This window comes from Mycetomoellerius zeteki, unplaced genomic scaffold (assembly GCF_001594055.1).
Source record: "Mycetomoellerius zeteki isolate Tzet28-1 unplaced genomic scaffold, Tzet1.0 scaffold40, whole genome shotgun sequence".
NCBI lineage: Eukaryota > Metazoa > Arthropoda > Insecta > Hymenoptera > Formicidae > Mycetomoellerius > Mycetomoellerius zeteki.
The window spans coordinates 320,638-333,736 of NW_017257392.1; the positions used below are offsets into that span (position 1 = coordinate 320,638).

At 41.0% G+C, this 13,099-nt stretch overlaps 1 pseudogene; it reads left to right on the forward strand.

Moving 5' to 3' along the window:
- Positions 1-861: 861 nt before the first annotated feature.
- The window catches only part of LOC108726220 (uncharacterized), a 28,356-nt pseudogene continuing 16,118 nt past the window's right edge, over positions 862-13,099 (forward strand).

The window sequence follows — 13,099 nt, forward strand, 5'->3', positions numbered from 1 at the left end:
TAAGCTAGTCTTGAAAAAGAGGTTTTACTCTTTAGAATGAGATTCACTCTAAAAGTTTTAGAAAGTATGATAATAAAGCTGCGCAATGACAATATAACAATATCAATACCATCGTTAAGAGTTGTAGAATTCATCAAAATTCCTATTTCTAGTTGCTTTCGTATTAATGAGCGCATGCTCTCGAATCAATCATTTCTCCAGACGCGAGAAGATCACATTCAATGTATCTCCTTCGATAACTCCTGAGTCGATGCACGGAAAGAGATTCGTGTCGGTCGGTCCCTCTTCCCCCTCGTACCCCTTCCTGGTCATCGCTTTATCAGTGGATGCTCGTTTGGCGCCGGCGGCATGCATCATTAAGCTTCCAGCGTGCCGTAACGCCGACGAGGCTCACTCGCACGAAGCACAGAGTCCACATACACGCTCTACCGCCCGACATTCCCTCGTAGTCTCCCTCGAAACCGTCCACCCCCGCATTTTCCGACCACCCTCTGCCATCCTTCTACGTGTCTCTTGCTCCCCCCTCTTCTTTACACAAACACTCATACGACACATACTCGAGTTTTCGCATAGACTCTCACGCGTCCGTATGCTTATACATGTGTGTATGTATGACGGGTAGATGTAATAAGAGAGCGTGTACGTGTGCACGCGTGCACACGTTGTCCATATATAAGGTACACAGACGCACACAATCGCCGTCACCCTTTCGCGTTCCTCCACCCTCGCGCTCCACAGCCCAATTCCCCTTAACGCTAATTTATCTTAATTACATTCTACGCGCGTCGGCATGCGTCCGTGTTCACGCGAGCACGTGTGTGTCGCTTGTGAATGTGTATGTACGCCGGTGACATGTCGCCGATGTGGTCGAAACGTAGATGCTTCTCTTTACCGACGTGTGGAATTTTCGGAGAATACACTTACAGGAATACGAGCGGAAAAGTTTACTCATAATAGTCGGATAGTCAAAATATATTTAGCTGAAGGAGGAACTTTGTATTAAGAGTTTTCCTCGAACGCGCGTAAACTTAAGTTAGGAGTTTGAAGGCGATATATAATTTTAGTGAGATTAAATTTTCATGCACAAACACCAGCAGTAAACGATATTAAAAAAATACTGCAATCATTATATCGTCAAAAATTAAAATTATATAACATATGTCATATAATATTATAAATATATAAAATTATATAATATTATACCTTATATATTATATATATCTTTTTCACAACAGAAACGAATCCATTCTTTGATGAAAGTATAAAGTTATTTCGTTTATTATAAATTTCTTTTAACGTCTTTTAATTCGTGCGTGTTACTTTTTGAAATTGATTCATATAATAATGCTGTTATAAAATATCGTTAGTATTACTCAGAAAAGATAAGAAAATCGACTATTTTTTTTTAAATGTAAACGTACTGTATCAAACTATCGATTAATAGGTGCGTGTATGAGTGTGAACGCATACCTAACTCATTCATATGATAGTGTAAATGTAAGAGTGTAGTTTGTCTGCGCGTGACAAAGCTAGTTCGCTTACACGCATACACACGCGTGTACACTTGTAACACGCGAGCTTTAATCTTCACGTCACGAAATATCCGCCTCGGTGTCCGGTCAGGGTCGAATTTCGACAGTGTAGTCTCTTCATCTTCCTCTCTCATTCTCTCGCTTCTCTTTCTCTCTCTCTCTCTCTCTCTCTCTCTCTCTCTCAACAATTACGTACATTTATAGTTCGAATTGCATCTGATTACATTTCTCTTACATTTGCGCTTACATTTCATTTATATCTTATCTCATTTATTTTTTCTAATATTTTTTTTATTTACTGGCCACTATCATTGTTTTATTGTTAATTTCTGTATTACATTTTCTTGAGAGGATTTATTCTGGAGCGCTAAATAAATGACGATCTCTCTCTCTCTCTCTCTCTCTCTTCTCATCGATCGACGATTCGCCGAAATTTCTTGGTGACGCTATATAGCTATCGAGTTCCTCCTTTCTCCTCCCACACCATCGTAAGTTTGATCGTCCAATTTTGTGTAGTTTACAGAATCGTGCGATTTTCTGAATTAACAAATTTTCACAGGGCACTGCAGCCCCCTCCCCTCGTTTTAACTTGGTCGAAGGTTTGTTGTGTTTATATGACATTCTAGAATTCCGGTGCACAGTGCAATGAAGGTGCCTGGCAAGACAGTCAGATACTGTGAATGTCGAGAATTCAGAACGATAAACATTGTAATTGCATGCATGCAGGAATAATACAAAGAAAATTAAGAATCTCATTTTCCTAATTATTATAGGTATACAAAAAGGTAAAATCTTTTTTTTTAATATCGTATCCTCAAAGTTATTTTTGTCTTTAGAAACGATCGAAAAAATCATTAGAAATTAAAACTTAGAATTGTTAATATTATATTTCAAACGAAATTGGAAAGAATAAGAGCAATAGGAGTAGGACGCAGAAGACGTCGCGTAAATAATACACTCATAAAGCGTAAAACTTCTTTATTCTACTAAACGCGCTTACATGTTTCGGCTCACTTTTGAGCCTTCTTCAGAGACAACACAAATATATATAAACTGTGAATAAAAGTTATCTTGTTGATTATATTTCAATTATTTAAAGCTTACGAATTCTTATAACAATTATTTATGTATGTTATGGATAAGAACATTAATTGCTCGTAAATAATAGATCTGGAATGTACTGCGCCTCATATATTTATTCTATGAAATAGTTGGCATTCTTTCGGCATTTATTACCCCTTCGATTGTTAGCTCCCATCGATCGAATGAGAAGATTAGATATATGAAGCGGCACATAGAATCCCATACGATTGGGGAGGCAGTGGGGGCGCGGATGGAGTTGGATCGCGCGTTTATCTTGAGATTGAGCATTAGGATTCAGTATACAGCGCCGACCTTGCCGCGGGAAGATAAGGGGGTAATTTCTGTCCGCCGAGGGGGGTCAGAACTGCCCGTAGCTCATCTCCGCAGCGTATATACGTGCCACCCCCATGGCGACTTGGCCGAGCCTCCGTGGCCGAAAGTCGTTTCTATGATCTTAGGGACGAGGGTTCGGCTTAAGCCCCATGCAAATTAGATACGGGATCTTATGGGTGCAGATATGCCGCGGCATGACAGCGGGGTAGTTGAGAGGGGGCGGCGGTCAAAACGCCGTTAATAATTAGTGTCATAGAGCGGTTTACCTAAATGATTCATCGGCCGAGGTTTATAGAATTTTGTTGGCACTAATAGCACTCATTAAGATTGAGGCCACAAAATAATGCCTGGCAACGAGATTTACTCTCTTACATTATGATAATGTTGAAGAAAATGGAAGATACACGCAAACCGTTTATAAAATGATACGAAAATAAAAGTGTATGTGTGAGTACACGAAGTAGCTAAGAATTAAGAAATACTCGAAAATTGTACTAGTCACTTTGAAATAATTCCGTGGCGTATACATACATACGTATGTATAATGTGCTTATGTGTATGTGTAAATGTGGTTCCTTTAACGATAGCGGCTCCGACGACACGCAGCGTTCTGGGAACTAAATGCGGTGCGTGCACCGAGAAAACATATCGCGTAGCGTTGCGTGACATTCCAAATATCTGAGCTAAAAAGCGGCTTTCGCGATAATGACGACGTAGCACAAGATCAGAACGATTCCGACTGCCAGGCATCGCCTGTCACGCCTGTTTTCTACACGCCGCGCCGGGCAAATTACTCCGCGACGCGTAACCTAACATCGTTGCGATTCTAATTGAAGTTGCGTGTCATTCGCAAGACTTCGCGATGCATGATCGAGAAGAAGACCGAGAGCCAAGGACGCGAATGAGTTTTGACATCTGCGATCTGTGAAAATGGATCCAATCTTTAACTTTTTTTCTCTTGCTCTTCTTGTTTGTCTTCCTCCAATTTCTTTCCAACGCATCGTGGTAGAGAAGTCGGTAAATGGTAAAGAATAGTCAAAATAAACGATAACGCTGAGAGACAAGGTATCGGTAATTGTACGTTCGTGAGAAAAATCTGTTGGTAGTGTTGGTATATTTTTCGTTTTGTCAAGCATCGTTTGTCTGAGAAAGTATTATTTAAGATTCGAAGTATCTTATATCTTAAGTTAATAAATTAAACGACGATAAAAACAGATGAACGTACAGAAATGAAATGTACAAATATAATGTTTTAGCATATCATGGATCATTTGTTCTTAAATTGTCTGTGTAAAAATTTAGACAAAACAATCTCTTAAATTCTCTCAAGAATGAGCTAGTTTCATCGACAGCGCAAGGATCGATTTTTCAAAATAAAGAGGAATTTCTTAATTGAATGGTCTTCCTGATTATTTACGAAGTCCTCCCAATGTAGATGCTGCTCGACGTTTCTACGGAGGGGTACTGTGCCGTAAAATTTTCGCATGAGTCAAGGTCCACAAACTCCTTCTGATTCTAGCCGATACCCTGGAGGCTGTTCTCGGATCAATGGTGTAGACTGTAGGACAAAGATAGTATCCATACATTGTATATACATAATATGCGAAATTAATATTATTTAATGGCACAGCATCTTGTTTTTTTTATCATTATTTAACGACTGTATAAAATCTTTACATCGTAATTGTCTATATTATAAATCACTAAATATTATACTTCTAAAATTTACTTAAAATTAGTAAAAGATTAACATTTAAGCTGATTAAAAGTTGTGTGCTGTAAATTAAACTTACAATTAGACGAACCATTATTCTAATTTAAATAACATTAATTAAATATTATTATATAAATATAATATAATATTTAATTAATGTAATTCATAATACATGATAACAATTTTTTTATATATTGTTGTGTTTAACTAAATACTAAATCAAAGAAAATATCAGAAAAATTCCAAAAAACTTTTACGCCATTGTAGAGTCCGATTGCTGCTCAAGATTGACTTAGGATTGTGTAAGCATCAAAAGAAAAAATTGTAAAACACACATGCATTTATACAATGAACATTTTTACGTAAAATAGCTTAATGTTTTAGAAAGGTCTATTTTATAATATTAGCGTATTTAATAATTTTGATGTCAATTTTTTTCCAATATCATCTTTTACATCATAATAATATACAGGGTGTTTCCAAATTAAATGGCAAAACTTCGGGAGCGTGTAGAGGAGTAAAAAACTAAGAAAAAAAGTCCTATAGACATATGCTCCTTTTTGCTTTGTTTCGCAGGAAATCACGAAAAAAGAAAAAAATATATTTAATTTATTATTTTAATTATTTTATTTATAAACTTTTTAATGAAGATTTTGTTCGAAATGTGCACCTCTTGCAGCAATACAAGCATTGCATCTGTCAAACACGGCTCTTGTAGCAGCCAGGCACTGTTCTTGCGATATTCTGTTCGCTGCAGCTACGATACGATTTCTCAAATGTTGCTCTGATTGAATAGGCGAAGAATAAACTTCTTGCTTCAGAGTACCCCATGCATAGAAATCTAATGGCGTTAAGTCGGGCGAACGAGTTGCCCAATGTACTGCTCCTCCACGTCCAATCCATCGTTGTGGGAATTTTCTATCTAACCAGGTTCTAGCGACTCTGCTGTAATGAGCAGGGCATCCATCTAATTGAAACCACATTTCAGTACGTTGTTGTAATGGGATGTTTTCTAAATAGTCAGAAAATTCATTCTCCAAGAAATTTAGAAAACGGTCCCCATTTAATCTTGCAGGTAAAAAAAACGGTCCCACTAAAACGTCGTTCCAAATTCCAAGCCAGACATTAACAGAAAACTCTTGCTGAAATTTGTATTCTCTAACAGACCTGGGATTTTGATGAGCCCATAATTCCTTTGATTAATTATTCCACCTCTGGTAAATGTTGCCTCATCTGACCACATTATTTTAGATGGAAATAAAATATCATTGTGGCATGTCTGAAGGTACCAGTTACAAAAGTTCAATCTGTTCCAATGATCTTGAGGTAATAAATTTTGCACTTTTTGAATGTGGTAGGGATAGCGATTATCTCCTTTTACAGTTCGCCAAATTGTTTGTGGTGACACTCCCAATACAGCCGACGCATTCCGAACGCTGGTCTCAGGATGATTGTCAAAATGTTGTAAAATACGATTCCCTGCCTGCAAATCTCTTCGTAACGCTGCTTGAAATCGGTTGTTTTCTTGTCGAATTGAAAATGTTCCAGTCTCTCGCAATCTATTAAATGTCAACATAAACACTCTTCGGTTTGGCACTCTTCTGTTTGGAAATCGTCGTGCATATTCTCGCACCGCCTTTAAAGCATTACCGTTGCAGAAACCGTATACAAAAACCATATCAGCATATTCACTATTAGAATACGTACGCGGCATATTGCAAAAGACAAAATTCATCTACTGTTAAAGGCTTTCAAAGAGCGACTGACAAATTCATAACAGAAAGTGGAAAATGTAATCAAATATGTCGGTGTTAGATATGGCAAGAAATGTAAACATTTTTTTTCGATTTCTCTGAAACGGAGCAAAAACGAGCATATGTCTATAGGACTTTTTTTCTTAGTTTTTTACTCCTCTACACGCTCCCGAAGTTTTGCCATTTAATTTGGAAACACCCTGTATAGTCTACCTCAATTATAAATATTCTTAAAGTTTTACAAGTTTATAAATCCTTCAATCCTCGAGTTTATTACACGAAGCTTATTGATGCTTCGGCACACAAACAGCCGTTATTCTTATTAGTACAATGTCTAATAAATAAAAACAGTAGTTTACATTCCGTAAAGCACACATTGGCACGTGTCCACGGCGGTGCTTTTGCATTTACGCCTACGTAGGAGTTCAGAGTAGTCTCTCCGCCACGTTTAGGGATGGATCGCGCTAACGGTAGGAGGAACAGAGAAATAGGTATCGAGAAAGAAAGACGGAGAGAGACGAGAAAACCGAGAGGGAAGAGGGAGAGGAGGGAGGGGGGAGAGAGAGAGAGAGAGAGAGAGAGAGAGAGAGAGAGCGCGCAGTAACGTTATAGCCTGAACAGAGGGGCACGTAAGGACGGAACCAAGGCGCGGGAGGAAAGAGGGTTGCGAGGGAAGAGAAGCGAGGTGGAAAGGAGGGTAGCCCTATCTCTCGTGCTCTCCTAACTAACATGTATTTTGCATAAAGCTTACATTACTTGAATTACAATGCTCCAGTGCCGTCTCGGGCCTCCCCCATCGCCTCCACTTCCAGCCCTCTCTCTCTCCCCCGATCTCGACCAACCCCTTCCCGCGGTTGTGAGGAGAGACGTCGGGATGTAAATTGCTTCCAGAGCCGTGCCAAGTTGGCGCGCAAGTGCTCGACGCGCGCGACATTCGCGCGTGTGTGCACCAAGTTTGCACGCGTGTATGCGGTGAGGTTGGATAGGTGGGCGAGCGTGCGAGGATGTTCCTGGACAGCATAGCTCCACGCTATTACGTGCGGAGGCTAGAGGGACGGAGATGGTGAGGGAAAATTCATTATCTCAGTCATTCCGGAGCGAGAGCGTTATCGGGCGCGATATAATTGATCGTTAAGCGGTCGCTCCGGGAGCGTCGGCGTTTTAGATCACGTCGACCGATAACGGTGCGAATTACCGCGGCGATTATAGAATTTAGAGGCGCTCAGGAGATGCGTTTAAATCGAAAGTCGCATGTTTCCATTGAAAGTTAACACTTCGCATCGTTTAAATGCAACACCATCCTCGCTGAAAGGATTAAATTGTTACTAAGTATGTGAGACGTGATTATATCAAAAATATTTTACAGAGATTAAATTAAGATAGAGATTAAACTAACTACTGATAATAACAGCTCTGTATCTTTATAATTATTATGAAACTATACTATTTCTCGCGATATACGGAAGAGAGGGATGTAAGAATCGTTCGCTTTTTTCCTTCCTTTTAAAAGTTTTAAGAATCAAGTTAATAATCTGTCCGTAGTTAAACTACTGGACATGGTTATTATGAATTTTCCCTACGTCGGAAAAATTCGCAACGCGAGTGTAAGCGAAGAAAAAGCAAGAGGAGGACTTTCCGTAAAGGAATAACTCCGACACCCGGGGGAGTATCTGCGCGTAGGGTTTTCCCGCGCCGGACACAGCCCTTATTGGCTTTTTCCACGCGTCCCTTTTTTTTCTCCCTCTTCCCTCCCCCGGCCTTCGTTCCTTACATTATTCACGCTTACGTGCCGGCATGAGCGTAACGAGAAGCATCGGCGCCCCTAGGATAATGGTACCGTGGTGGCGAAAGACGCAAGTACGTGCGCGAACGGGAAGATAATTACGGTTCTGCGTCCTTGATGCGTGCCTCTGTCCTCTCTTCCTGTCAAGGGATAGGAGATCGCACGCATACACGCACACATACACGCGTGCGTTCCCCGGAACAGATCGTGCGGGGCTCTCGGTTACACAATGGCAGAGGATACCGGGTAACCCGATGACAAGGTGTAAATCATCGACCGGATTTCGTATCGCGTTCGAACGCGCGGAGCAACGATAAGTCGGACATTACCGACGTGTACGCTACGTGACAAACGGACCTCGCTTGAGTAACGGATGATGCATCGGCTTCTACGATCTCGAAAATGATGCATTGGATTTGCAGTGTGATTTGGAGGGAAGGTCTTTGATTTATCGTAAACGCGGCTTAGATCGTAAGACAGAAACTTGCCAACATCTCGGTCTTTTAAACTGTGAAAATCATAAATGGTTTATTATCATTGGGAAAGTATAATTTGCAATTTGAGTTACGTAAAAATGAGCAATAATATGTATATGAAAAATATTGTTTTAACATTTAATGAAGAGCAAAATTGTAATTTTAAAAATTACCAGAAGATATATATAGTTTCTCTCTCTCTCTCTCTCTCTCTCTCAATGGTTATTTGTTTTCATAGTTACTAAAGCATGTTAATCGCGTTGCTTAACTCGACAAAGTTAGCAATTCTAACTCATTTAATCGCCATAATTTTATAACTTATAATGTATGATTTAACATTTCTGTGATAAATTCCAATAATACAAAACTCGCAGGAAAATTCTAAGGAAAGCGACTATAAAACAAGGCGCATTACGAATTTATCAAATTGTTAAAAAAAAAATAGCCGAATTCAATCAATAGCACGCACATAGCGCGACCTAATCCACGTAAAGGGAAGCCCCAGGGGGTGAGACTCGTGGGCCTCGTATCATCCAAAAACTATGACGCAGGTACATCCATAGGTGGCGCGTCCCGCAGGATAACTTATTTAACGCAGACAATGTACAAGACTCTACTTCGCGTTGGCAGGACGAGCTTGGTGAGCTACTTTGTATGTACGCACGCTGACATCTTACCCACCCTATTCGCCCTCCTTTTACCGTGGTCGAGGGGAGACTTCTGGGGGTGCGGGTGGACCAGCAGATCAATACCGACGTCCCATGGACCAGAACCGCCACCAGCCACCCTCCCTTCTGCCGCCTCCCCTAAAGCGGACTCACGTGTGTGAGCGCCGGACCTCTTAGAATCACCAACCCCCAAAACCCACCCACACCCAACCTCACAGCCACTACCGCCGTGGCAACCACCCTCGGGGCCATCTACTCTCACCCTTCGCAGCTTTAAAGCGATGTGTCCGTATTAGAGCGCGGAACGAAACGACTACCACGAGCTTTTGAAACGGAAGATCCAAGAATATTAACGCGAGATTCACCAGTTGATATGAGACGTGTGATAATTACAGAGGATAATACCTTCGAGATTTATCTCTTAAATTTTTTAAGTGACAGCTTTATATAAATCGTTTTAGCCATTAAATTCGTATTTAACGTACGATATTATAAAGAGAAAGTTCAAAATAAATATCTATTCGTGTATACATATATATTTATATCTCTATTCGAAATTTCTTACATATGTATGTAAGAAATTTCGAATATGTACATATATACTCTTTACGCTGGAAATGAAGTCTGCCGCATCTTCAAATCTGCCACCTGCAACGGCCGGGTTGACCGTTGTCCGTGAGCTGCAGGACGCATCGAGCAATCCCTTGTTTAATCACGCTGATAACTTATGCCGCACACATTCTCTTCCTCGCGCGACGAAACAAAAAGACCGAGCCGAACCCGGAACCCGTTGAAGACGGACACTCCTATCACTCCGTTAGCCACCGTGAGTTTTTGCATCACAATTAATCCACGAACGTAATGGGCCCCGATCCTGGCCACCTGGTGCCCGGACGTCCTGCAGGACAACGGCTCTTCCTTCTATCCTCCTTACCGTCCTTCGGATCGTGCCGATCCTCTCTTTTGGCTTTCATTACAAGAGGGGGGGGGGGAGGAACGACATGAGAGATGATGACCTGCATCTCACACGCCGCAGCATCCCGCTGGCGACCATAATCCTTCGTTGTGTCTTGCCGGGAGCTTTTTCTGCGCCGCGAGTAATGCTCGCGACGCGTTTTTGCGCACCTCGTATACGTTACGTCGTGTCCGACTGCATCGCACTGCTATAATGGATATCAGTAATATGTTGCGTCTAACCCACGACACCGGATGAGACGTTACTGTCAGTCAAATTGCTCCGAAACGACTGTCAGACTCGCCGTTGGCCGTTATCTCCTTGTAAGTCTTGTCCGATGCTCTTATGGAATCTGTATATAAATTAGGCATTTAATTCGATATCGTGTGATATGAGATAGATGAGATATGATATTTTTTTTCAAAGAAGTCCTGAAGTAATTCTTATATTTAACTTGTCAAGATATACATTCTTTTATTTATTGACGTGAGTTAAAGTACAGTTTTATTGTATTAGGTACTATCTTTCAAGTCAAATAAGTACCGCTTGCTTTTGAAAACTTCGTATAAGGTTGATTGCGACCAGTATTTCCTGTAGAAATTCCTTTCTCAATGCAGTTATAGACTAGCTCGGAATTCAATTCCAGTTTGATCGTCGTTGCCGGATACGAATTCGCATTCTTCCGTTCGCTATTCTTCGATGACATATAGATCTTCAATGAAAAATTCGACAATTTCATTGATCTTCTCGAAATTATTCGCGAATACATAGATAACACACATGCGTGCACACAATGTATATTTTATCACTTATGCCTTCATTAAATATGTAATCCTTGTTAATAATACAATTTGCACAATAAAATTTTGATTGTTCCATAAAAATATTAAGGTTTTCATTAACTTAAACTTTATACTTCAAAGTACGCTAAAAGATAAGACACTTTTAAAAGTGAAAATGTAAATATAAAATTAAGTTATTATAACAAACTTATATTATAGTAAACAAATGGCAAATTTTGTGTCTGACATAATAATTATCCAGATATAATGGCTGTGTTCATTGTTTATTGTGTCTTAGTCGCGACATCCGAAATCTTTTTGCTCTAAAGATAGCATACAGTATGCGCCAAAAAAAATGCGACTCTCACAACTAAGTCACATTTCAGTTGTCGATTTAGTTAAATAAAGTGAGTGGACGAGGACAAATTTGATTATAACACAAATATTTTGTCCTACCAAATATTTATTTGATATGATTTCCTTTAATTGCAATCACTGCGTTATTGTCACATTCAGAAAACATAATAGTGATTAAAAGAGAGTCGCATTTTTTTTGCGCATACTGTATGCCGATGCTGATTTACCCTCTTTCACGGTACATGCTACTGGAATAGTTGTTCCCTTTCCGTCGCCTTTATCCAAGAGTGCGATACACCACGATCTGTTCGACATATCCCCAAACATCCGAATCGCGACATGACGGGGGTAACCACGGGTCCGTAACCACCGTTGACATTTCTCAAGTGCAACCTTCTCCCCGCCGTCCCTCCGTTTCGTACTTGAAGGAAAGAAGACACGAGGACCCGCGATTAATCAGGATTAGTCGAAGATCTGACCCTTAACCCTGTACTGTCCACTGGTCGTGCGATGACCATCAGTCATCGAGGATGCTCCGCGACCCTCCTCCCTCCCTCCTCCCTATTCTTTTCGACGGGGGGGGGTATCGTCGCGGGCTCCTATAAACCGGACGATCATTACAATGTCATTAACTTTGACGAGCGTATAATTCGTGGCGGGCCAAGAGGTCAAGGGGATAAGCAACGTACCTCTGCCAGCAAGTTGAGGTCATATCGATGAGGTCGTGACATCACGTAAATCGACTGATCAAAATTTTATGAAATTAACGGATTTTTTAATGAAATCGCCAAAAATTTTCCATAAGCTGACGGAACGAATCACGTCAATCTAATCAATGATGATAATTGTGGCATCTCGCGAGAGTAGCGATTAACAGATCGGGTTTCTTCGTCGTTCGTGTAAACTATTATTATTAGTAATTGCCACAAATGGTAAAGCAGATAAAATTGAATAATCTAATTCATACAATTGAGCTTGAAATCACAACATCGCGTATGAGCTTGGAATAAATTATCATAATCTTGAAAACATTTTATAAGTGATCTACGTTAAGTCGACTTTAACGCAAGACTGTAAAGTGACATTTCTTTACCAACGGTAATTCTCAGGACGATGCTGGACGCGCAGGAGGAATTCGCGTCTGGCGCCAACGTCATCCAGGATGGAATTGAATTCCTGACTACCCCTTCCACGGCCACGTCCAGGAAGGTGTTGCCGGCAGGACCAGCGCAGGTCACGATCCGGGGCGTTGGCCAATCCTATCCGATTTCAGTCGACTGCAGGTCGACGGCGAGTAGCCGGGATTTCCTATTGTTTGCTGGATGGACGGTAACGCGCACGTTGCGCGTACGATCCGATCATGGACACACGTACAAACATGCATACGTGTTCGCGTGCATGCGTGCGTGCGTGCGTGCGTTTCAAAGCCTCTCGCGATCAAACAGAGGGGGTTCGGTTGGCGGTCTTTTGACGAGCATGTAGCGAATCGCGGCCGGTCAACGTACCGAGCCGACTGATGACCATAAAAAGAATAAGGAGAGGGCTGCAGATCCTCCGGAAGAATCGTGCCACGAAGAAACGGCCGGGCAACTATCGTAACGGATAATATGCTAATTCGCGGGTGTCTCCATCGCGGTCTCCCAATGACCAACGAACTCTTTC